The sequence below is a fragment of the Chiloscyllium plagiosum genome, unplaced genomic scaffold (assembly GCF_037043375.1).
Source record: "Chiloscyllium plagiosum isolate Xiang-an unplaced genomic scaffold, Cpla_swu_hap1 HiC_scaffold_21, whole genome shotgun sequence".
NCBI lineage: Eukaryota > Metazoa > Chordata > Chondrichthyes > Orectolobiformes > Hemiscylliidae > Chiloscyllium > Chiloscyllium plagiosum.
The window spans coordinates 45,505,298-45,531,923 of record NW_028270159.1 but is presented as its reverse complement, the minus strand read 5'-3'; the positions used below and the strand labels follow the sequence as shown (position 1 = coordinate 45,531,923).

The 26,626-nt window shown below is 43.1% G+C and overlaps 1 protein-coding gene across 2 annotated transcripts in view; it reads right to left on the bottom strand.

The window, feature by feature from the left end:
- The window catches only part of LOC122564749 (alpha-(1,3)-fucosyltransferase 7), a 114,765-nt gene extending 89,082 nt beyond the window's left edge, over positions 1–25,683 (bottom strand). For both annotated transcript variants that reach the window (XR_015760741.1, XM_087998536.1), the window contains exons 1-2: positions 25,585–25,683; positions 25,249–25,353 (exon numbers count right to left, since the gene is read on the bottom strand). The gene's annotated coding sequence lies outside the window, so the exon portion shown is untranslated. The remainder of the gene's footprint in view (positions 1–25,248; positions 25,354–25,584) is intronic.
- Positions 25,684–26,626: the final 943 nt, after the last annotated feature.

Genomic DNA, 26,626 nt, shown 5'->3' with positions numbered 1-26,626 from the left:
CTGGCTGCTTCCTCCCAGTCCCCCTCACTGTCACCCATCTATCTGCCATCTTTGGAGTTACTACTTCCCTATAACTCTGATCTATGACCCCCTCTGCCTCCCGAATGATCCGAAGTTCATCCAACTCCAGCTCCAGTTCCCTAACACGGTCTTGGAGGAGCTGGAGATGGGTGCACTTCCTGCAAGTGTAATCGGCAGGGACGTCGATGGCATCCCTCACCTCATACATGTTGCAGGAGGAGACATGGTTGGAGATACTGGATGTTGCAAAGGCTATGGACCCTGACAGTGTTCCAGCAATAGTACTGAAGACTCGTGCTCCAGAACTTGCTGCTCCCCTAGCCAAGCTATTCCAGTACAGTTGTAACACTGGCATCTACCTGACAATGTAGAAAATTGCCCAGGTATGCCCTGTACAAGAAAAGCAGGACAAATCTAACTCAGCCAGTTACCACCCTATTGGTCTACTCTCGAGCATCGTAAAGTGATAGAAGGTATCATCAACAGTGCTGTCAAGCAGCACCTGCTCAGCAATAACCTGCTCAATGATGCCTAGTTTGGGTTCCACCAGAGTCACTCAGCTCCTGACCTCATTATAGCCTTGATTTAAACCTGGACACATGAGCTGAATTACAGAGTGAAGGTAGGAGTGACTGCTCTTGACATCAAGGTTACATTTGACCGAGTGTGGCATCAAGGAGCCCTAGCAAAATTGGAATCAATGGATATCGGGAGGTTGGGGGGATGGTGGGGGTGCAAATTTTCCAGTGGTTGGAGTCAGACCTGACACATAGGAAGATGGTTGTGGTTTTTGGAAGTCAGTCATCTCAGCTCTAAGACATCTCTGCAGGAATTCCTCAGCATGGTGTCCAAGGCTCAACCATCTTCAGCTGCTTCATCTATGACCTTCCCTCCATTGTAAGGTCAGAAGTAAGGAAGTTTGCCAATAATTGCACAAAGTTCTGCACCATTCACGGCTTCTCAGATACTGAAGCAGTCCGCGATCAAAGGCAACAAGATTTGGACAATGTTCGAGCTTGGGCTGACAAGCAGCAAGTAACATTAATGCCATACAAATGCCAGACTATGACCATTATGGTTGAGAGACAATCTAACCACTGCTCCTTGGCATTCAACTGTGTTACTGTCACTGAATCCCCCACTATCAACATCCTGGGGGTTAGCATTGACCAGAAACTCAACCGGACTCATCACATAAACACAGTGGCTACAAGAACAGATCAGAAGCTAAGAATACTGTGGTGAGTAATTCACTTTCTGACTCCCCAAAGCCTGTCCACCATCTACAAGGCACAAGTCAGGAGTGTGATAGAATACTCTTCACTTGTCTGGATGAGTGCAGCCCCAACAACACTCAAGAAGCTTGACACCATCCGGGATAAAGCAGCTCGCTTGATTGGCATGACATCCATAAGCATCCATTCCCTCAACCATCGATGCTCAGTAGCAGCAGCGTATACTATCTACAGTGTGTACTATGCACTGCAGAAATTCACCAAAGATCCTCAGACAGCACCTTCCAAACTCACGGTTACTTCCATCTACAAGGACAAGGGCAGCAGATGTATGGGAACGCCACCACCTTCAAGTTCCCCTCCAAGCCACTCACCATCCTGACTTGGAAATAAATTACTGTTGCTTCATTGTCGCTGGGTCAAAATCCTGGAATTCCCTCCCTAATGATATTGTGGATCAACCCACAGCAGGTGGTTCAAGGAAGGAGCTCACCAGCACTTCCTCAAAGGCAACTAGGGACGGGCAATAAATGCTGACCCAGCCAATGAAGCCCACATTCTACAAAATGAATGAAAAGAGAAGTGTAAATAGCAGAATGATGAACTGGTACTGACTCAAAATAAACGCTGCAAGTAACTCTGTAATCGATAAAGGAAAATCAAAACAAAATGGGCAGTGACCACTTTCAGAAATGATTCAAACTCTGTGTTGAGTCTAAAATGCTATGTCCAAATGAAGTCAGTTCCTCAAGATTACTTTGAGTTCCGTAGAATACTACAGGAGGCTGATTGTGTATGGGTCAGCATGAAATGAGGTGGAGAATTAAAATGAAAGGTGACTGGATGTTCTGGGTTATTGTTGAGGTGCTCCATAGTAAGCAACTCTGGCAGGACAGTGTGACTGCCAAAGATCAAGATCTTGGTGTCGATGTCATATTGAGTAAGGAGCATTTGACAGCACTAAAGAGAGAGAATGTCCTGACCAGTCAAGGACAGAATCTATTTGGTTCCAGCCAAGAGTTACCATTTCACTACTGGGAAAGATATAGCAGAATATACCTTAAAGGAAAATTGTAGAGAGATGCAAGAGCTGTAGATTAATGATCCTGGAAGACTTTATTTAGCCTGTTCCTGATGAAGGCCTTCTGCCCGAAACGTTGACTCTCCTACTCCTCAGATGCTGCCTGACTGGCTGTGCTTTTCCAGCACCACACTTTTTGACTCTGATCTCCAGCATCTGCAGTCCTGACTTTCTCCTGATATAGACTAGGACTACCATAGCATAAAGCCAAATACAAAATAGAATTTCTGAAGCATACTCAGAAGAATTCTTGATCGTTACATTTCTGGCTGAGTGAGGAAAGAGGCATCACTAGAGCTGGTTTCGGGGTATGAAGTGTGTTGCCTGTCAGTCTGGGGATGTTTAGGGAGAAAGTGAGGACTGCAGATGCTGGAGATCAGAGCTGAACATGTGTTGCTGGAAAAGCGTAGCAGGTCAGGCAGCATCCAGGGAACAGGAGAATCGACGTTTCGGGCATAAGCCCTTCTTATGCTGCCTGACCTGCTGCGCTTTTCCAGCAACACATTTTCAGTGGGGCTGTTTAGGGGACAGGAAAGGTAGCATCATTAGACTGGCTTTAGAAAAAGACAAGAGGAAATCCAAGCTAGAAATCTGTAATTGAGGAAGGACTTATTGAGGAAGGATCTCTCCCAGCACCATTGGAATGAATAGTAGCCAGACAGAATTATAAACAGGCTGCCTTTAAAGAGGAGTTTAGATCAGAGTGGTGCTGGAAAAGCACAGCAGGTCAGGCAGCATCCGAGGAGCAGGAGAATCGACGTTTCGGGAAAAAGAGGAGTTAGTTCAGATACAGTCAAAGAACATTTCCAAGAGCAGGGAAAGGTAGGACAGTCAAAGCCAGAGTATTCAAATGTTCCACTATTGTTTGGCTCGTGCATTTGTTTAGTTTTAACCAGGCCTTGAGTGAGGCAAGGAAGGAAATAGTAGGCATGCTGACAATAATGTTCAATTCTACTCTGGCCCCAGGAGAGATCTCAGTCGACAGCCAATGTGATACCGTTATTCAAGAAGGGAGCAAAGGGGAAGCTACAGGCCAGTCAACCTCGATGTTGGAGGAAACTTATTGGAAGTAATTCTGAAGGAATTTGCCTTCCTTATTACCTGCTAAACCTGGATAATAACTTTTCACGCACCAGGATTCCCAAATCCTGCTGTTCTCTAGCGTTCTGCAATTGTTCACCATTTAAATAGTAATTTATTCTTCCTTCCTAAACTCACATTTTCCAATATTATATTCTATCTGCCAAGTTTTCACTTGTTCACTATAACCTGTATATATCCCTCTGCAGACTCTTTGTGTCATCCTCACATTCCCAATTATTCTTGGGTCATCCGCAAACTCGGCAAAAGTATATTCGCTTCCCTCATCCAAGTGATTGATATAGAAAATAATTGTGGCTCTTGCACTGATTTCTGTGACACTTCACTGGTTCCTGTTTGCTAATCTGAAAATGTCTCCTTTCTTCCAACTCTGTCTTCTATTAGTTAGTCAATCCTCTATCCATGTCAACTCCCAACACATGGACTCTAACTGGTTAGCATTGTTTGCAGTAACTTATTGAACTCCTTTTGGAAATCTAAATATATTACACCTATAGATTCTCCTTTATTTATCCCTCTTGTTAACTCCTCAAAGAACTTTATTAAATTTGTCAGGCATGATTTCTCTTCATGAAGTGTTGACTCTGCTTGATTGTATTATGTATTTCTAATTGTTACCAGCTTTTTATCTTCCTCCTTTTTCAATAAAGTTCGTATGTTGGCAATTTTCCAATCCTCTGGCACTTTTCCAGAATATAAGGATTCTTGGGAGATTATGACCAGTGCACCCACTGAATCACTTACCACGGAAGCTACTTTTTAAAAATATCCTAGGATGTATCCCATCAAACCCAGGGGACCTATTGGTCTTTAATGCCATTAGTTTCCCTCACACTTTTTCTCTAGTGATAGTTACTGTATTTATTGTAGCTTGAGTATTTTTGGAATGCCATTAGTGGCCTCCGCTGTGAAGAGTGATGCAAAGTATTTATTCAATCAAGGGACCTATACTTACTTTGAGCTCTCTCTTCCTTTTTATATTTTAAAGAAGCTCTTACTATCTGTTTTTATGTTACTTGTAAGTTTGCCTTAACATTTATTTTCTCCTTTTTTAACGTTATCACTTGTTGGATTTTAAAACTTGCTCAATCTTCAGGTTTAACACTAATATTAGCAAAATTGTATTTTCTTTCCTTCAATTTGATGCTATCCTTAACTTTCTTGGTTAACCATGGTCAGTTTATCCCCTTCCTAAACATCTTCGCTCCCACTGGGATATATGGTTTTTCTGAGTGATTCGTTATTGTCTTAGATGTCTGTCTTTGTTCCTGAACTGTCTTCGCTCCTAAATGCCTTTTCCAGTTCACCCCAGCCAATTTTGCTCTCGTCCCAATGTAATTATCGATATTTAAGTTTAGCATAATTGATTCTGACCCAAATTGCTCACTTTCCAACTGAAGGATAATTGCAACATGTTACGTGTACTGCCCCCAGGACTGTTACTCCGACATCATTTATTAGAATTGTAGAATCCCTACAGTCTGAAAGTAGGCCATTCAGCCCATTGAGTTCACACCGACCCTCTGAACAGCCTCCCCAGCCATGCTGAAATAATTTGTACTGCTCACGGATGTGTAGGCTAGGTGGGTTAGCCATTGTAAGTGTAGGGTTATGGGATACAGTAGGGGGCTAGATCTGGGTGGGCTGCTCTTTGGAGGGTCAGTATGGTCCAAAAGGCTTCCTTTTGCACTGTAGGGATTCTATGATTCATGACTATATGAAATTGCTGAATAATTAGTTCCCAGGTTTGGTCTCCTTATAACCTGCTTGGTTGCTTTAACATCATACCCATAAACCTCAATTTGCACCTTTAATTAATTTATTTTCTTCTGAATATTGTGTGCATTTAAATAGAGCCATTAATTTTGTCTTTTAACCATTTCTTCCCCTTTGGCTCTGCCTACAGTTTTTCTTTTTACTTGTACACTCGTCCTTTGTTGCCCCACTCTGGCTATGATTATAAAAATAATTAACCTGCAGTGTCACCATACCTCTTGCTTTGAAGGCCTACACTCTCCTTTCTGAACCTTCCCTCCTCGATTTGTTTAAAGCCCTCTCTACAGTATTAGTGATTTGATTCACCAGGACACTGGTTCCAGCATGGTGCGATTGAAGCCCGCTCCAGCAGATCAGCTCCCTTCTCTCCCAGTGGTGGTGTCAGTCTCCCACACACTTTAACCCATTCCATCTGCACCAATCTTTAAGCCACACATTTAACTTGTTGACTGTATTTACCCTTCAACAGTTTGTCTTTATTACACGCAGTAATCCTGAGATAGCCATAGGTTCATTGAATCATACAATCCCTACGCTGTGGGAACAGGCCATTTGGCCAAACAAGTCCACACTGACCCTCTGAAGAGTAACCCACCCAGACCCATTCCCCTACCCTATTACTCTACATTTCCCCTGATTAATGCAATTAGCCTCTTGGACGTTCTGTGGTTTTGTTCAGATCCTAGTTGTTCAAAGTCTTTCAGCACAACCTCGCTTCCTGTCCTTGCAATATTGTTAGTACCAACCTCCCCTCCCGATCCAAGTTCACTCCCAGCTCCCGGGAGGAGGGAGATGAGGCATAAACTGAAACTAGTGGTTATGCAACAAGGCCTATTTCTAAAGTGAGGCATCTTTATGCACTGCTTTTGCTTGAGGATTCTTTGAGTTGATAAGACCACAAGGAATAGGAGCAGGAACAGGCCATTTGGCCCATCGAGTCTGCTCCCCCCTTCAGTAAGATCATGGCTGATCTTTTCATGGACTCAGCTCACCATAACCCTTAATCCTCTTAGTGTTCAAAATATATCTATCTTTGCCTTAAAAGCATTCAACGAGGTAGCCTCAACTGCTTCACAGGGCGGGAATTCCCCAGGTTCCCAACCCTTTGGGTGAAGAAGTTCCTCCTCAACTCAGTCCTAAATCTGCTGCCCCTTATTTTGAGGCTCTGCCCCCTACTTTCACCCCTTCAGTAGACACCTGCCAGCATGGATTCCTGTCAGATTGAGAACACCCTCTCCTTTGTGATTGAAAACTATCACTTTGTTGTTGCTCCAACTCCTCCATTCTCCATTGCTGCCCTGGTGTTCTCACTGGAGAGGGTGTGAGAGAGAGACAGAGAGATACACCAGCTCCATAGCAATCACAAACTCCACGCAATGTCCTACACTCTCCGTTCAGAAACATTGCCTGAGATGTGTCCTGACATCTCCTTATGTAGCCTGATGTCAGATGGAGGCAGTAGTTATAATGCACGATGTAATTGTGCCTGACTGTGGACACCTCAAATACTGGGGTTTGTCTGTCCTTCTGAAGCCCAGTATCCTGTCATGGAAGGACTCACATCCCCCCACTCTCTGGCATTGCTCCTGACCTAGGTTGAGGGTTGTGGAACAGCAGGTGTGAAAACCACATTCAATGACACTGCCCTAAAGGCAAAGGCATTTTTGTTTCCTGTTTTCATGTTCAATAAACATCTTGCACACTTTCCAAAATAGATGTTTTATTCCAGAACAGCAGGGTAATGAGCAGACACTCAGTATCAGCAACATTGGAAACATCAGCTACTAATCCAATGAGTTTATGCGCAGCTCTGTTAGGAAGATCTATACTGACAAGGTGCATGATTGGGTATGAGCAGTAGCTGGTAGTAAAAGGACCTGTCAGTTGCTCAGTAACTCTCCGAGGTCTTTCCTAAGCAGCTGTGTCTGAACCTGTGACTTTGTTACCAATTGCTACCCAAGAGTGAATAGGGTAGCAGCTGAGATGATGCCAACATCCATTCTCATCTCCTTATAACTTTTGGCCCAGAGACTGAAGTTGAGAGCACAATAACACCAATATCTACTGCAATTTGACCATTGCAATTTGGACTGAGAATTGATGACAGGCACCAATCAGTTGGAAGGTCCTAGTGTTCCATCCTGTTTACTCAGCACTTTCTGCACACTGGGGAACCTCTTATTTTACTCTGATCTCTTGGAACAAACAAAAAGGGTTCAGAGCACAGGATAAAGAAAGAGAGAAAATGAATTGACCTACCACACTCACTGTTGGTCGGCGATACATGGGCATGACCAGTGGGTCAGACTGGGACCTGACTTCTTGTAACCTTTGATGGCATTTGAAGTTTCTCGTCAAGTACGACGGAGATGCTGATCATGCCTGGCTATGACGTGAAGAAGCATCTTGCAACATTTCAGAGCGAGGAGGAAGTCAGTGTGTCGAAATCATACAGAACAGCAATGGGGGAAGGAGGAATTTATTTCTGACAAACTAAACCAGGGGTTGGGTGGGGAGAACGGAGAGGCAATAGTTTGTATGTAAATAGCCGATGGGGCACCTAGATAAAAATGTGTTATTGCATTGAATATACATTATTTTACAGTTAGAGGTCACACTGAAGGTCAAGATTGGACATGAATGAATGGGCACATATCTGGATTGCATCAATCTTCCTTAATACTAGCCCTGGTGAAGTCATCCAAAATGAGTATTGTACATGGTCTGAAACTGACAGCCAATGCAATAACACCTGCATTGCACTATCACCCAACTGCAATTTCCACTGCAGTGTGGAGCAGTGTGAGGTTTACACTGTTGTGAGTGAACATTCTCAGGCTTCATTCGAGATAGCTATTTATAAGACACGGTGAGAGGGGACTTTCTGCTGAATCTTACAGACTCAGATCCAATGACACTAGTGATATTCCCTGTAATTTCTCCTGACGCAGTGTTAACATCTGTGCATGGAAGCAGTGTCCGGAATCGGAAATCCATGCATCTCCGAATAGGAAGCCTAGAGCGAACATTGGTCAATATAACATTCCGCCTTTCACACACATTCACCAGTTATTCCTAGAGTAAAGGTCTAATAATTCTCTTCTCAACAGCAACACCTTAAAAACAAAAGGAATAGCAGCTTGACTGGCCATTCGGTCTCTCAAGTCTGCTGTGCCATTCAGTAAGATATGGCTGATCCAAGAGTGGCCCAACGTCCCTTTCCTACCTTCCCCTTATTGACCTTGACTCCCTTGTCCATCAAAAAGCTGTCTGTCTCAGTGTTGGTTTCTATATGTTTAAGATAACTAACCCTTGTTTTGTTGAGCTGTGTATGTTTCCTTATGTTGTTATGAGCCAGCCATGTCATGAAGTGGGGGGCAGTCATAGACATGTACAGCATGGCAATTGACCTTTCAGTCTAACACATCCATGCTGAACAGATATCCTACATTAATGATTAGATTAGATTCCCTACAGCGTGGAAACAGGCCCTTCGGCCTAACAAGCCCATACTGACCCGCTGAAGCGCAACCCACCCAGACCCATTTCCCCTCTGACTAATATACCTAACACTATGGGCAATTTAGCATGGCCAATTCACCTAATCTAATCCCATTTGCCAGCATTTGTCCAGAGAGACAGAAATTTCTTCCAGCATTGCATCTATGAGTAAATTTATCATTGACCCGTCAGGCTGTCCATTGAGGTGAATGACTTGCAGTGACACCAATGGATTAGTGAAGCATAGATCCCAACACAATTAGTTGGAAGGTGTTGCACAGTTTCAGTAGCTTTGGTCTCTTACCGTTATCCTGAACTACTCTAACACCAGGAGTGTGAGGCAACATTTAGCATTCCCAAAATTAAATAGGGGACTCTTGAATGAGAGGTACTTTGAAAATTCCTGACAAAGTCTCTTAATTTTCAAAAAAAATGCAGAAAAGTCTGGAGAAACTCAACAGGTCTGGCTACTCAGCAATGTCTTTTACCATGTTCAGTCCTCCCTTGAATGAAGCTTCCTGATTTTGATCAGTCATAAGCCTAGGTTCCCCATAAGTTGGAGGGGATGTTTGACCTCTTTGAGGACTTCCTTAAAGTCCTCCAGATGCCTCCTGTCACAACCAAATTCTGAGTGGAACAGTTGCATCAAGAGGCTGGTATCAAGTGTGAGAATGAAATGACCAATCTAGTAGGTTTCAAGACTTTAGCACTGGGTGTGCGAGTGTGGTGAGTGCTCAGTCACTTCATTTTTCTGTGAGCAGAAACCATTTGCACAGAAGGCAATGAATGAACCAGCTCCCAGGCTCCTGTGAAATGCGGTCTTTGGAAAGTGCACACAGTGTGACTCATCATCCAGTCACCCTGACACAGAGCCAAACAAAATAACAACAGAGAAACAGGAGTAGGCCATATCGCCCCTCAATGCCTGTTTTACATTCAGTGAGATCATGGCTGATGTGAAGGCTCCCACTGCTCAATGGAGCAATACTCTCACACAAAGAGACTCTGTTTTATTGCCCCAATAATAGATTATAAGCATCTGTGCATCATGTAAAGGCATTAAACCATGATGGTGAGGTACGTGCAATAACTATGCAAGATGCAGGAATTGTAGGATCTTACTGCACAGGAAGAGCTCATTTAGCTCCTTGTATGTGTGTCAGCGTTTTGAGAAAGCAATTCTAATTAGTAACAATCCACTGTTTCTTCTAATGGTGATGATTTTTGTTTCATTTCTAAGTATATATCTAATTTCCTTTACAAAGTTTTGATTGTATCTGCTTCATTGCACTTGCAGATAGTGTGTCTCAGAGTCTAACAAGTTACTACATAAAAAGATTTCTGTTCTTCAAACTCTGAGTCTTTTCTCAATTATCATAAACCTGTGCCCTTTGGTTTTCGACTCTTCTGTAAAACAAAACGTTTTCTTCCACCTAGTTTACATTGCCTCTTCTCACTAGTCCTCTCTATAGGTAACACTTCACCTGTCGCTGGATGACATTGATGTCATTCCTGATGAAGGGCTTTTGCCCAAAACTTTGATTTTCCTGCTCCTCGGATGCTGACTGACCTGCTGTACTTTTCCAGCACCACACTCTTGACTCTCGATGACATTTAACCTGCCATGCATCTGCCCATTTCATTACTTCAAATGATGTCCTATTCTGCTACTGTCAGAGAGTTCTAGAGTCATAGAGTCTTACAGCACAGAGACAGGCCCTTGTGCCCAAACTGGTCCACGCCATCCAAAATGTCCATCCACGCTAACTCCGTTTCCCTGCACTTGACCCATATCCTTCTATAACTTTCTAATCCATGAATTTGTCCAAATGCCTTTTAAAAGTTATTAATGTACCTGCCTCACCCTGGACATCCTCCCAACTTACTACACTTCCAGGTTTTATGCCATAGAGTCATTTACTGTCAGATTACGATGCAGAATGAAGTTGTCAAGCATTTGTTAGCTCACCATCAAGCCTATTCCCTCACTCTATCCAGAAACACTGCAAATTGACTTCCCTGAAATACCGAACCAATTTCTTTGTCAAATCATTCATCATCGCTGTTTCCAGCATCTTCATAATCATGGCCTAGGTCATATTCGCCCCATATTTCTTTCCCAAAACCTTAAATCTGCATTTATTAGTCCTTGTACCATCCACTAATGTGAATAGCTTTTCTTAGTCTATCTTGTCAAACTCTGCCAAATCTCCACTTGATTTCCTTTGGTACCGGGAGAACAACATCTCCAGTCTACCAGAAAGTCAAGATCCCTGTAACCACTCTAATAAAACTCGTCAGAGATGCCCACATCCTTCCTGAAATGGGGTGATCAGAACTTCTTCTTTATTCATTTCTGGGCATTGCTGAGAAATGATGAAGAAGTTATGAGCCGTCAAAATCTCGAACAGTTGGAGTTTGTTTTCACAGAAAGGTGACCCAATCCCGAACCCTATGCCAGCCACTCTGCTACAGTCAAGGAGCAGCAACACTGAGCTCATTAAACATCCTGCTTGGTGTGTCTGGCATTACCCCAAATGTAACGTGAAGACTGCTGTTATCTACAAATGTAAGGGGGGGGGAGCAGTGGGGACAGTGGGCAAGCCTGAGTGTGGGTCACATGACTTCGCCAATCACTTTGATGTCTATAAAAATTAATCACCATGGTTACTGAAGACTCACTAGCGGGGTGATTGAAAATCTTAAACTGTCTCTCCTTCTTATAATAACATATAAAAAGCTAGTTCATGTATCAAATTCTGCCTGGCCGGATTATATTGACTCTTTCTATCCCTTCTGCAAAAATGCATTACCTCAGATTTCCTTGTATTAAATTCAGTTTGTCATTTTGCTGACCACTACGTTAGCCCATCTAAATCCTCCTACTACCTTCTCCCCAGCCCCACCCCCCCCCTCCCATTTATCTCTCCACCCCTGAGCCTCCCTGCCTCATTCCTAATGAAAGGCTTTTGTCGATTTTCCTGCTCTTCGGATGCTGCCTGACCTGCTGTGCTTTTCCAGCACCACATTAATCTAGACTCTGATCTCCAGCATCCGCAGTCCTCACTGTCGCCTAACTCCTCCTTTTGTTAATTGATAATCTTCACTGTCTGTCACATTGCCAGGTTTCGAACCGTCCTTACTTATTCCAATTTTCAAATTATCTTTACACTATTAAACACAATTTAATGGTTTTTAACTGAATCTTGAGGAACAACACTGTCTATTCTCATCCAGACTGAGAAAAACATCACTCGTTTACCATAACACTTTGGGATTTTAGAGCCAGGGGACAGAGTCTGAGAATTAGGGCCAGACTGTTCAGCAGGGACGCATGGAAGTGCTTCTACACAAAAAGGGTGAGTGATCTTTAGAACTTCCTTTCACAAGCAGCACTTGATGCTATTAATTTTAAATCTGAGACAGATAACCTTTGCCAAACAAAAGTTTATCTGCCTCAGATTTAAAGTCCCAACCAGCAGAAATCGTTTATCTTTATCTACCCAGTCTCTTCCTGTTAATATTTTAAAAACTTTGATCAAATTTCCCCTTGATCTTTTAAATTCTAGAGAATTCTAGTCTAACTCACAACTTAACCCCTGAAGTCCACATATCATTCTTGTGAACCTTGATTGGTGTGCACTTGTTGGGCCGAAGGGCCTGGTTCCACACTGTAGGGATTCCAATTCTAATTCTACCTCCAAGGCCATCATATCCTTCCCAAGGTGTGGTGCCCACATTTGCTCTCAGTACTCCGAGTGGGATCTTCCAGAGTTTTGTATAACTGCAGCATATCTTCCTCAAGCTCTCTCGATACTAGTGCTAACATTCCAGTAGATTTCTTGACTATTTCTTTAGCTGGTCATGACATTTTAAAGATATACACACCTGAACCCCCAAGTCCCTTTGGACATCCACTGTACTTAAGTTCCTACCCTTTAGAAAGCGTCCTTTCTTGATCCAATATGGATAACCTCACACTTTCTTACATTGGGGCGGCACGGTGGCACGGTGGTTGGCACTGCTGCCTCACAGCGCCAGAGACCCGGGTTCAATTCCTGCATCAGGCAACTGTCTGTGTGGAGATTGCACATTGTCTGCGCGGGTTTCCTCCGGGTGCTCCAGTTTCCCCCCACAGTCCAAAAAAAATGTGCAGGTTTGGTGAATTGGCCATGCTAAATTGCCTGTAGTGTTAGGTGAAGGTGGGAATGGGTCTGGGTGGGTTGCTCTTCAGAGGGTCGGTGTGGACTTGTTGGGCCGAAGGGCCTGTTTCCACACTGTAAGTAATCTAATCTAAAAAACTTCATCTGCCACGGTTTTGCCCTTTTATGAATATCCTTTTGTAATGTTATGCTATTGACACTGTCTGGAATTCTGCCTAAATTTATATCATCACTGGCCATCACTGACACTGCCCCTGGCCAATTAGCTGAGCAGCAAATGCTGCTCTACCAATGAAACCAACATCCAAAGAATAAATTTTAAAAATCTCTGCTTTCCCCATCATTTACTGAGTTCTAGTTTTCTTTTCCCTGTTTTCCCAACTTGCTCAAAACCACCTAGCTGATAAATCTTTTCCTTAAAGAGACTGGCAGTTTCATGTTCCAGGATACAAAGGTTACAGGAAGGATAGAAAGGGGACAAGAGAGGAGGGAGAGTGGCGTTTTTGATAAGGCATATTATTGTGGTTGTACTTAGGGAGGCCACTCCTGGAAATACATCCAGGGAAGTTATTTGGGTGGAACTGAGAAATAAGAAAGGGATGATCGCCTTATTGGGGTTGTGTTATAGACCCACTAATAGTCAACAAGAAATTGAGAAACAAATTTGAAAGGAGATCTCAGTTATCTGTAAGAATAATAGGGTGGTTATGGTGGGGGATTTCAACTTTCTAAACATAGACCAGGACTGCCACAGTGTTAAGGGTTTAGATGGAGAGGAATTTGTTAAGTGTGTACAAGACAATTTTCTGATTCTATATGTGGATGTACTTACAAGAGAAGGTGCAAAACCTTACCTACACATTGGGAAATAAGACAGGGCAGGTGACTGAGGTGTCAGTGGGAGAGCACTTTGGGGCCAGTGACAATAATTTTATTAGTTGTAAAATAGTGATGGAAGAGAATAGACCAGATCTAAAAGATGAAGTTCTAAATTGGAGAAAGGCAAATTTTGATGGTATTAGGCAAGAACTTTCAAAAGCTGATTGGGCACAGATGTTTGCAGGTAAAGGGACGGCTGGAAAATGGGAAGCCTTCAGAAGTGAGATAATGAGAGTCCAGAGAAAGTATATTCCTGTCAGGGTGAAAGAAAAGGCTGGTAGGTATAGGGAATGCTGGATGACTAAAGAAATTGAGAGTTTGGTTAAGAAAAAGAAGGAAGCATATGTCAGGTATAGACAGGAGAGATCGAGTGAATCCTTAGAAGAGTATAAAGACAGTAGGAATATACCTAAGGGGGAAGTCAGGAGGGCAAAAAGGGGATATGAGATAGCTTTGGCAAATAGAGTTAAGGAGAATCCAAAGGGTTTTTACAAATATATTAAGGACAAAAGGGTAACTAGGGAGATAATAGGGCCCTCAAAGATCAGCAAGGCCACCTTTGTGTGGAGCCACAGGAGAGAGGGGAAGATACTAAATGAGTATTTTGCATCAGTATTTATGTGGAGAAGGACATGGGAGGTATTGAATGTGGGGAAATAGATGATGACATCTTGAAAAATGTCCATATTACAGAGGAAGAGGTGCTGGATGTCTTGCAATGTATAGAAGTGGACAAATCCCCATGACCTGATCAGGTGTACTCTGGAAGTCTGTGGGAAGCTAGGGAAGTGATTGCTGGGCCCCTTGCTGAGATATTTGTATCATCGATAGTCACAGGTGAAGTGCTAGAAGACTGGAGGTTGGCAAACGTGGTGCCACTATTTAAGAAAGGTGGTAAGGAAACACCAAGGAACTATAGACCAGTGGGCCTGACATTGGCGGTGGGCAAGTTGTTGGAGGGAATCCTGAGGGACAGGATGGACATGTATTTGGAAAGGCAAGGACTGATTAGGGATAGTCAACATGGCTTTGTGCATGGGAAATCATGTCTCACAAACTTGATTGAGTTTTTTGAAGAAGTAACAAAGAGGATTGATGACGGCAAAGCAGTGGATGTGATCTATATGGATTTCAGTAAGGCGTTCGACAAGGTAGCCCATGGGAGACTGATTAGCAAGGTTAGATCTCATGAAATAGAGGGAGAACTAGCTATTTGGATACAGCACTGGCTCAAAGGTAGAAGACAGAGAGTAGTGTGGAGGGTTGTTTTTCAGACAAGACATTACTTCGGCCACTTTTGGAGTATTGTGTGCAATTCTGGTCTCTTTCCTATCCGAAGGATATTGTGAAACTTGAAAGGGTTCAGAAAAGATTTACAAGGATGTTGCCAGGGTTGGAGGGTTTGAGCTACAGGGAAAGGCTGAACAGGCTGTGGCTGTTTGGATGGGTACATGAATAGGAAGGGTTGGGAGGGATATGGGCCAAATGCTGGCAATTGTGACTAGATTAGGTTAGGATACCTGGTCGGTATGGACGAAGGATCTGTTTCCATGCTGTACATCTTTATGACTGTATGATTCTATTACCATTACCCCACGATAAGTTTACTAGGATAGTCTTTTGTTTGCTTACTTTCTGATTGAATCCTCTGCCATAGGAACATGGAGAATGGAGTAGGCTAATCAGCCCATTGATCCAGTCCTACCATTCAATGGCTGATTGAATTTGACCCTCTTTCAGTTTAGAGATTCTGCTTTTAAGATGATATTTTAGAAGTTCTTCACCACTTAAATTCCATAAATGTCAAATTTGCTAACCACCCTATTCCATGGTACTTTATCAAACGCCTTTTAAAAGATCTTCTCCAAGTTATTAGCATACGACCCTTATTAATGCTTCCTGTTACTTCTTCAGCAATAACAACCACCTGGATTTATATAGCCTTTGTTTTAAAGGTGGTAAAATGTCCCCTGGAATTTCAAAGGAGCATTCTCTAACAAATTTGGACAGTTATTCACACAGCTAGCATTTTCCCATTCTGACCAGCAATGGGGAAGATGGCAGGATGGGCACATAATCATATGGGTTGGCAGGGGAGATACCAACCCTTACTCCCTTTCCTCCTGTGACAGTACTATGGCCTAAAAAGGAGTATTTTGACTTTTTTTTGATGAAGGAAGGTTGAGGTACAGATCTTGAGTAGTCTGCTTAAATCCAAAAAAGTGAACAGCTTGTGAGGCCTTGGGTTTGTTTTTATGTTGGAACAATAGAAGCAGCATGACTGGGTGGGGTCAAGCTCCCACAACACCAGGAATTTTAGCTTTGCTTTTCTGCAATGCCTGGGGCCTTGAAGCTGGATGTGGAAGTACTTGTTCCTCTCGTGTAACAGCTAAAAGCTGGGGTTCTCTTCCTGCTGCTGAATTGCGCGCGAGACAATCTATTTTACTGAGTTTGCCTTTGCCAAGACTGTGTTTATAGGATGTTAACATATTGGAACAGTTAATTAGAGTAGTTAATATATATGTGTATATAATTATTTTGTTAAATATTTTGATAGAAAGATGGTGTTGCAGAGTTCTGCACCACATCACAAGCAGGACAAAGCCCTAACCCACCCTACCTGGGTCATCGCAATATCCTGAGACACTGGAAAGGTCGCGGAGGCCCAGGAAACTGTTAAAAAAAATACTTACCTCTATTTTCACTGTTCAGGCATGCCAAAGAAGGGAGCAGGTTCGCCCGAGGTCAGCCTCGGATTCAATTTCTTACCAGGCCCTGGTAACGGAGCTTGCGAAATCTCATGAGATACTGGGTAAGCAGATCGGGGAGAAGCTGGCCCCGATCTCTATTGCACAGCAGAAGCATGGACAGCAGCTGGGAGACCATGGGAAAAGGACTGAGGAGATGGAAGGCAGAGTCCCAGTGATGGAAGCTGATACCGATCCCTCCAAGGATGGCGATCCAGGCCCTGGAGATACAGGTCCAAAATTTGCTTGACCAGGTTGATGACCTCGAGAAAGGGGCAGGAGAAAAAAATATTTGTATCGTCAGTCTGCCCGAGGGTAAGGAAGGTGAGCGACCAGTGGAATTTATTGAGGAGTGTTTGCCAAAATTCCTTAACTTAGAGGCTGGAATGGGAAATCCGAAGATTGAGAGGGCTCACTGGGTCATAGCGCAGAGGTCATGTCTGGACCAATGTCCTCGTCCTATCTTGGTGCGGTTCCATCATTTTAGTGATAAGCAGAGAATCACGGAAGCTTCCAGAATCCGGGGGAAGGATCTGCAGGCCCTACTTAATGAGGGCTCCAAGGTGATGTTTATCCAGGAATTGTCATCGGTGGTAATTGGGAAAAGGAATTCCTATGATGGCATCAAGGAAAGACTGGGGGAGCTCAGGATCCAGTACTCCCTGAGGTATCTGGTGGTGCCATGGCTTAACTTTAATGGACCCGTACATCTCTTTGTCATGTCAGAGAAAGCAAGTGATTTTGTGGACCAACTAACTTAGTCTGAACAATTTAGTATGTACAAATAGTAGCATTGTTTGGATGTGTCACTATTTTTCTTTTTAAAAAAAGAGGAAGTCCACGCGAAGCTTTCTTTTCCACTTTCCTTTTGGTAATAATCTGGTTTAAACTGTGCTAAGGGGTGGCTGGGCTGTTTACTTTTAACTTCTAAGTTAAGCTATGTCAAGGGATTGGTACAGTTACTTACTATTCTTTTTAAACTTCTTTGTTCACATTGTTATTTGATGGTGTATTTTTTTTGTTGCATGAGTTTGTGGTGTGGCTCTAGCTAGGCGGAGGGAAAATGGTTGGAATGACTAGATGCCTATTTACAGGAAGTTTATGCCCAGTTCAGGTATTTAAATGTCCTGCTGCTGTTTTGGCGGGATGGGAAGTTGGGTTTTGGGATGTGTAGATGCCCCCTTTGGGCAGGGGATGTGTTCCCCTATCCAGTGCCGTTGGTACTTTATATCTTGGTTTTTTTTTTGGTTTTTGTTGTATATAGTCTTTGATCACTTTGTAAGTTTGTTAACTGTTGTGGTTTCAGTTTGTGTAGTTTTAATGTTCTGTGCATCGTCTGACACTAAGACTTGGTGATTTGTAATTCAAGTTCCTCCTCTCTGGAATCTAAATGTCACTGCAGAAGGTTATGGCTAATGACTTGTTTAAATGTTGTACCCTGGAACATCAAGGGGAGTCACTCACCAACTAAGAGGAAAAAGGTACTCTCGAGTCTTAGAAGGGAAAAGGTAGATATTGCTTTATTGCAGGAGATGCACTTGGATGATAGGGAGCATTTGAAACTACAGCAGAATCAGGTTTACTTTTCATCTTTTAATAACAGACGTAGGTGAGTGGCTACATTAGTTAGGAGAATCTCCCATTTAAGTTACTTGAGTGTGTTAAAGACACACACGGGAGGTTCGTAATCCACAAAGCCCTGATAAATGGGGAAGAATATGGTGTTTTAAATGTTTATTGGTCTCTGGCCCATCCCTCACATTTCTGGTAGATGGGTTCTCTAAATTGATCAGTTTTGAATCTTTGCATATTATCATCAGGGCGATTTTAATTGTCTTATGGATCCCATGGTAGACAGGTTGCCCAAAGGCATCCCGATACCCTCTGTACAAACTAAACAATTAGTGGATATATATGTGGAGTTAGGTTTGGTGGACATCTGGAGGCGTCTCCACCCTACAGGCAGGGATTTTATGTTTTTTTCCGATCCACACAGGTGCCCCATCAGGATCGATTTTTTCTGACACACACGACAACCCTGGACTTGGTGGCATCTTGTATGATTGGTAATATTACCATCTCCAATCACACTCCAGTGTACCTGTTGGTTAAGATTAAGGATGTTATAGTGGGCCCGAGGCACTGGCAAAGGATTCTTTTATCCTTAAGGATAAGTTTATGGAGTACTTCTTTAGGGAATTCAGGGCGTTCCTAGACATTAATTCAGGCTTAAGTCGCCTGTCTGTCCTTTGGGAAACTGCCAAAGCCTATGCCAGGGGGATATTTATCTCCTACTCTGCCTGTAGGAAGCGGCAGAAGGGGGAGCAGCAATGTCTCCTTGAAGCACAGTTGAAGGCAGCCGAGAAGGCCTACTTTGGCAGGCCCCTGTTGGCCAAGCTGCAGTTTGCATGGAATTCCGTGCTCACGCAGACAGCAAAGAACGAGTTCACATTTGCAAAACAAAGGCTGTTTGAGCATGGTGACAAGTTGGGCAAGTACCAAGTGTATCTCGCCAAGAAAAAGAGTGCCCCTCAAGCCATCACGTCAATTAGGGAAGGTGCTGGAAACCTAACCTGTGATTTTTAAAAGATTAATGTGGCATTTTGGAGATTTTCCTCCGAATTATACCAATCTGACGGTTGTGAGGATGGGCGGTCCAAGATGGAGTCCTTTTTCAAGGATCTGGAGCTCCTGTGTGTAACCCTCAATGCCCACTTACCAGAGCAAGAGAACAGGAGGCTGTGAAGCAGCTTCAGAGTGGAAAGGCACCTGGTCCTGATGGACTTCCCAGTGAATTCTATAAGGAATTTATAAACAGGCCCGATGCTTAATGATCAATGCCTTGCACAGTCATGACCATCTCCCGCCATCTCTAAGAGAGGTCAATGTCTCTCTTATTCTTAAAACAGGGAAAGTCCTGGAGCACTGTGCTTCTTACAGGAGAAAGCGAGGACTGTAGATGCTGGAGATCAGAGTTGAAAGTATGTTGCTGGAAAAGCACAGCCAGTCAGGCAGCATCCGAGGAGCAAGAGAATCGACGTTTTGGGCAGAAGCCCTTCATCAGGAATGAAGCTTGTGGACGGGGCTGAGAGATAAATGGGAGTGGACTTGGGGGGGAGGGGGTGAAGGTAGCTGAGAAAGCGATAGGTGGATGAAAGTGAGGGAGAAGGTGATAGGTCAGAGGGGGCAGTAATGGATGGGCCAAGAGGGAGGTGTTGAATTGGAGGCTTGGGACTGGGATAATGTGTGGGGAGGGGAAATGAGGAAGCCGTTAAAATCCACATTAATCCCGTGTGGTTGCAGGGTCCCACAGCGGATTATGAGACGTTCCTTTTCCAGGCGGGTGGTAACGGTTTGGCGGTGGAACAGGCCCAGGACCTGTGTGTCCTTGATGGATTGGGAAGGGGTGTTGAAGTGTTCAGCCACGGGACGTTGGGGTTGGTGGGTGCAGGTGTCCTAGAGATGTTCCCTGAAATGATCTACAAGAAGGTATCCTGTCTCCCCGATGTAGAGGAGACCACATCAGGTACAACGGATGCAGTAGATGACAATTTGCAATAGGACCATGCTTTACAGATGAAGATTCTCCACAGGGTCCACTTGGCTCCAGATTATTTATCAAAATTTAAACCAGGAGTATCTTCAACATGTTCCAAATGCAAGGTGAGTAAGACTACTCTTACCATTGTCTCTGGTCCTGTTCCAGACTCCAAACATATCGGAGAGCTGTGGCAGGTGCAATGGAGGGAATTTTGGGTGTAAGGGTGGAGGGGGACCTGATCTCTCTTCTTCTTGGCCTGCCCAGCATATTCCCTGTAGATGTGCATAGGAAAAATCTTTTCAACATTCTCACTTTCTGTGCAAGAAAGTGTATTTTGTTAGGTTGGGTGTCTGAAAACCCTCCAGGATTGTTGGATTGGCATAAGATCGTTATGGAGCATATCCCCTTGGATTTTCTTACAGACCAAACCCCCTCAAAATCTATTCAGAAGATAGTCTCGATCTTAACTTTTTTTTATTTTAAAGATGAGTGTAAGGCATTGCATTCCAGATGGTACACCATAAAACTGAGAATTTCTATAAGATGGAGTGGCCCTTTTTGGAATACCTGGACACAGATTTGTCTGCCACACTAATAAGGTTACAGTCCAACAGGTTTATTTGAAAGCACTAGCTTTCGGAGCGCTGCTCCTTCATCAGGTGGTTGTGGATGAAGGAGTGGTGCTCCGAAAGCTTGCGCTACCAATTAAACCTGTTGGACTATAGCCTGGTATTGGGTGCTTTATAACTTTGTACGTCCCAGTACAATACTGGCAACTCCATATCATGACTCTAATAAGGGTTTTTATATAGTCGTAACAATTGTGCTTTACAAGTCTAATATCCAGAGACAGGGAGCTGTGAACATATTAATGTATGAAAATTAATTGCTCTCGATATTGTTTTGCTGAGCTGTATTATTATTATTGATTAGTTTGTTGTTAGTTATTATTTATTTAGTTAAGTAGTTTTTAAAATATGTTATATGTTTTTATACGTTTGTACATGAGTGCGATTTGGGATTTTAATTTTTTTGTTCTTTCTTTGTATTGTTTTGTATTTGTTGTAATATAAAAAAACCCTATTTTTCAATACAAATATATTTAAGAAAAGACATTTTGACAGAGTTACAGTTAAGCCAATTCTTTTCTTTTCTTTTTATTTTATCTGTATTTTGACTGTCATGTAAAAAATAGTGTTCTACTTAAAGTTGAGTAGTTTGACCAATCAAATTGCATCTGGAACGCAATGCCTTACACTCATCTTTAAAATTAAAAAAAAGTTAAGATCGAGACTATCTTCTGAATAGATTTTGAGGGGGTTTGGTCTGGTCCATAGCACCACTGCCTTAGCAGTTAGGTTCTGGATGGAAAGGCCAATGGTCCATCTTTTGGCCTGATGCCAGTCGAGATACCTAAGCTGCAAATTAACAGTTCCTCAAGGGCCCATCCTGCCTGGCTCACCACTATTTTAGTTTCCAGGCAGGGTGACAAAGAACGGGCGCATTGCTGACTGAGCCCCAAGACTGACTTGAATCGATGTGAATAACTTGGTTAAAAGAATAGAGAGTTGCACATCCTAGTTTGCAGATGAAACTGCACCAGTGGGTATGGTAAGTTGTGTAGTTCAGGAAGATATCTATATCAGCACTATATCTCAGTTGGGCAAAGCTTTTTCAGGATACCGAAAGGTATGATTCAACAATTAAGAAATTGTACATCCTGAATGATAACATGAAATTAAGGAGGAAATTGTGAAAACGAGGAAGAACCTGGATTTATTCGGCACCTTTCACAACTGCAAGGCATCTTATGGCATTTAAAAGTCAATTAAGTTATGTTGCAGCATTGTCTTAGTTGGGATTGGGAAGCTAGTTTCTAAATGCAGGAATAAAAAGAATAATTCATCAACGTTGGCATTTGACTGAGGGATAAATGTTGAGTAGAGTATTCTCAGTAGTGCCAAGGATTCTTTTATTTCATGGTGAACTTAGGCTCTTGATTTACTGCCTCATCCAAAGGAGGAGTTAAAGGTAATTTAAGTTTTAAGTCTCCATTTTTAAAAAGAATTCTCACCCTTGTATTTGAAACCTGCCATGGTATTCCCACATCCCAATCTCTGCAACCCCCTCAATCCTGCTACCCTTTGAGATATCTACACTCCTCTAATTCTGGTCTCTCGCACAGCCCTAGTTTCATGGGTCCACCATTGGCAGCTATGCCTTGGGTTCTCAGACCCAGGTCACAGCTTTCGGATAAGGATATGATGGATTTAAAACAGGGACACTGATCAAACCTAAGGAGGAAATAGACAGATTTTTAATTCATAATGGGTTGAAGGGTTATGAAGAAAAGGCAGGAAGGTGGAGTCAAAGCCCAGGTGAGATCAGCCATGATTGCTGGAACAGCACAGCAGGTCAGGCAGCATCCAGGGAACAGGAGATTCGAGACTCATTCCTGAAGAAGGGCCTGTGCCCGAAACGTCGAATCTCCTGTTCCCTGGATGCTGCCTGACCTGCTGTGCTGTTCCAGCAATAAAGTTTCAACTTTGATCTCCAGCATCTGCAGACCTCACTTTCTCCTGCTGTGCTGTTCCAGCAATAAAGTTTCAACTTTGATCTCCAGCATCTGCAGACCTCACTTTCTCCTCTGACAAAGAGTTGGCCTCCACATCAAGGAAAGGTTGTCTGTCAGTCCGTGCGAGATCGTGGTTCCCAGGATCTGCATTGATTTGAGCAAGACCTGGAGCTAATGGGTTAGCCTCTGAGAGCCATTTCCCCATCACATTTCCGAACCCTCCTGTTCAGCCCTTTCACATCATTCCCAACACCAGGAAGATAACACTTAACCTCCTTCATTTCCATCTGGGGTTCAAGGCTGGATTCTCCTACCTGGAGCACATGGACTCTGTCAGGGCATTGACCAATTTGAAATTTTCTCATCGCCTCGGGCTGGGGGAGGGAAATCGCCATCTTGGGAAGAGATGAACCAATAATCCCTGAATACTTAGCTGGCTGATGGCATGTTAAGGTACCCATCCCAAACTTCAAAGACGAGTTATCTCAGCACCAATGTATTAATTGGAATTAGGTTTTAGGAAGTATCTCAAATGTGGAGAGAAGTGTAGAAAAGCAGGAGGATGATGAGGGAATCCCAGACTATTTAAGAACATCAGATTTAGGAGCACGAATAGTTCATTCAGTCCCTCCAGCCTACTCTACCATTTGATGCAATCATGGCTGATCTCACCTGGGCTTTGACTCCACCTTCCTGCCTTTTCTTCATAACCCTTCAACCCATTATGAATTAAAAATCTGTCTATTTCCTCCTTAGGTTTGATCAGTGTCCCTGTTTTAAATCCATCATATTCTTATCCGAAAGCTGTGACCTGGGTCTGAGAACCCAAGGCATAGCTGCCAATGGTGGACCCATGAAACTAGGGCTGTGCGAGAGACCAGAATTAGAGGAGTGTAGATATCTCAAAGGGTAGCAGGATTGAGGGGGTTGCAGAGATTGGGATGTGGGAATACCATGGCAGGTTTCAAATACAAGGGTGAGAATTCTTTTAAAAAATGGAGACTTAAAACTTCAGCCATCCCCATTGCTTCTATTAGCAAGACACACTGATTGGTTCCTTATTTTTCTGCCTGCTGATAAATTACCTTTAACTCCTCCTTTGGATGAGGCAGTAAATCAAGAGCCTAAGTTCACCATGAAATAAAAGAATCCTTGGCACTACTGAGAATACTCTACTCAACATTTATCCCTCAGTCAAATGCCCACGTTGATGAATTATTCTTTTTATTCCTGCATTTAGAAACTAGCTTCCCAATCCCAACTAAGACAATGCTGCAACATAACTTAATTGACTATTAAATGCCATAAGATGCCTTGCAGTTGTGAAAGGTGCCGAATAAATCCAGGTTCTTCCTCGTTTTCACAATTTCCTCCTTAATTTCATGTTATCATTCAGGATGTACAATTTCTTAATTGTTGAATCATACCTTTCGGTATCCTGAAAAAGCTTTGCCCAACTGAGATATAGTGCTGATATAGATATCTTCCTGAACTACACAACTTACCGTACCCACTGGTGCAGTTTCATCTGCAAACTAGGATGCGCAACTCTCTATTCTTTTAACCAAGTTATTCACATCGATTCAAGTCAGTCTTGGGGCTCAGTCAGCAATGCACCCGTTTCTGGACTAGAAGGTCTACGTTCAAATCTAATTCCAGGATTTACTGAACAAAGGAGTGTCATATCAACAAGCAAATCTGTTTAACTTCTAATTTAATTTTTCTACTTTATACTAAAAAGAACTGGAGTGATAATTTTTTAAACTTATTTCTTTATTTTTCTATTTTTGTACCTAGGTACCCTTATATTTAAGATGGTGCTGGGAATGGCGACATTGTACACTTTTCCCTGTACTAATCCCTGGACTTGAGTGCACATGACATTGAACTTAATTCTAAATCACAAATCAGCTTTGACCCAAGAGAAAATGTGCATAATGAGAGCTGGGGTCCCTGTGTAGATTCTATTGAGCACCATTTATCACCGTATCCCAGTCTGAGTACATTCCTTTTGTTGCTACTACAAGTTGTCTACATCCTAAACAATTAACGACTCATGTCATTAGGTTACATCCAATACACTGTCTTTGCTTCTGCTACTAATGTCTTGTGGAACACATCCTGCAAAGCTTTCCAGTATAAATTATGCTAATTAACACTCCCTGTCATAAATACAAAGACTTTCTGTTAGATGGCCTGCCCCCAAAGTGTGTTTTGGAAGGAAAAGAAAACATTGATATAACACTTATTCAACCTCAAAGTCTTTGCAAATCACTCTGGATTTTAATACATCGGAAAACACAGAGTGCCCACAGTCAAGTACCACAAACAGCAGTGAGATAATGATCGCATAATCTGCCTTGTGATTGTTGAGGGATAATTGGCAGCCCGGACATTATGCAAAGCCCTTGAGATCTTTAATATCCAACTGAAAGGGCAAATTAAGCCTCATGTTAATAACTCACTCAAAGGACTGGCACCTCGAGCAATGCAGCACACTGTCAGTATGATGCTGGAGTCCCTGGATTGAAATATAAATGCACAAATGCTACAAATGCTTTGAGACACCACTATGCTACCGGTGAGGCCAGTGGGGGAGACTGAAGCATTCTTCCTGAAAAGACTTACTTCTTTAAACGTGTCCAGAGCTCATCAGGTTTATCAGGTCGAAACTTCATCAATGAACTGTTCAGAAGCTGGTCACGTTCAGGTGTACTGCACCGAAGAGTAATCCTGTTTGAAAATAAAAGCAGTAGAAATAATCTTTACTGTGAGACAGAAATAACCGTTGCCCAATGTCTCAGCTTAACATAGAGTGAGATAGGACATGGCACTTAAATCTCCAAGCTGGTTTGAAAACTAAGCTAGATTCTCAACAGTTCTGATAATAAGTGACTACTACTTTTAGTAAAGTAAATTGTCAGTGGAGGGCACTGTTCCTGAACTTTCACTGTGAATACTTACCTTCTGTGATTGCCTCAGGAAATGTAACACATCGAAGCTCTTCAGTCTGTCAAATGCAGACAGTGGAACTGCTGCAGGATTTTATAAACCTCATGCAGCTGCCTGTGCACGTTCAGTGACCGTCCGTCACCCTCTGGCCCTGACTGTCTAAGGAACAACCACTCACGCAGATGTTCCAAGCATAAAGTGAGAGTGGGTGGAGGGAAATCTCTAGGCACATTTTATGCGAAAGAAAATCATGGTTTTCCAAGCCAGGAAGGATCCAGGTCCACCCAGGCAGTTATTGTAAAACAGATGGTGTTCAGAGAGGTCTCACTGCAAATTAAATGGCTGGAAACAATTCAGAATGGTAAAACAAGACTTCCATTGATTTAATGACTTTCAAAATCCGAGTTCATCTCAAAATGATTTATAGCCAGCCAGCTAGAACACAAATGTTGTAATCATAGAGTCCCCACAGTGTGGAAACAGGCCATCTGGCCCGACAAGGCGAAAGTGGGGACTGCAAATGCTGGAAATTAGAGTCATGTGTGATGTTGGAAAAATACAGTGGGTCAGGCAGCATCCGAGGAGCAGGAGAATCGATGTTTCAGGCAAACGCTGTTCATTAGGAATTAGGCTGTGAGCCGAAGTGATGAGATAAATGGGAAGGGGTAGGGCTGGGGGGAAGGTAGCTGAGAGTGCGATAGGTGGATGGAGGTGGGGGTAATGGGGATAGGTCAGAGAGGAGGGTGGAGTGGAAAGGTAGGAAGGAAGATGGACAGGTCATGAGGGCGGTGTGGAGTTGGAAGGTTGTTACTGGGATAATGTGGGGGAAGGGGAAATGAGGAAACTGGTGAAATCCACATTGATGCTGTGGGGTTGGAAGATGAGGCGTTCTTCCTCCAGGTATCAGGTGGTTAGCGAGTGGCAATGGAGAAGGTCCAGGACTAGCATGTCCTTGGCAGAGTGGGAGGGGGAGTTGAAATGTTCAGTTGTGGGACGGTGTGATTGGTTTGGTATGGGTGGCCCAGAGATGTTCTCTGAAGTGCTCTGCAAGTAG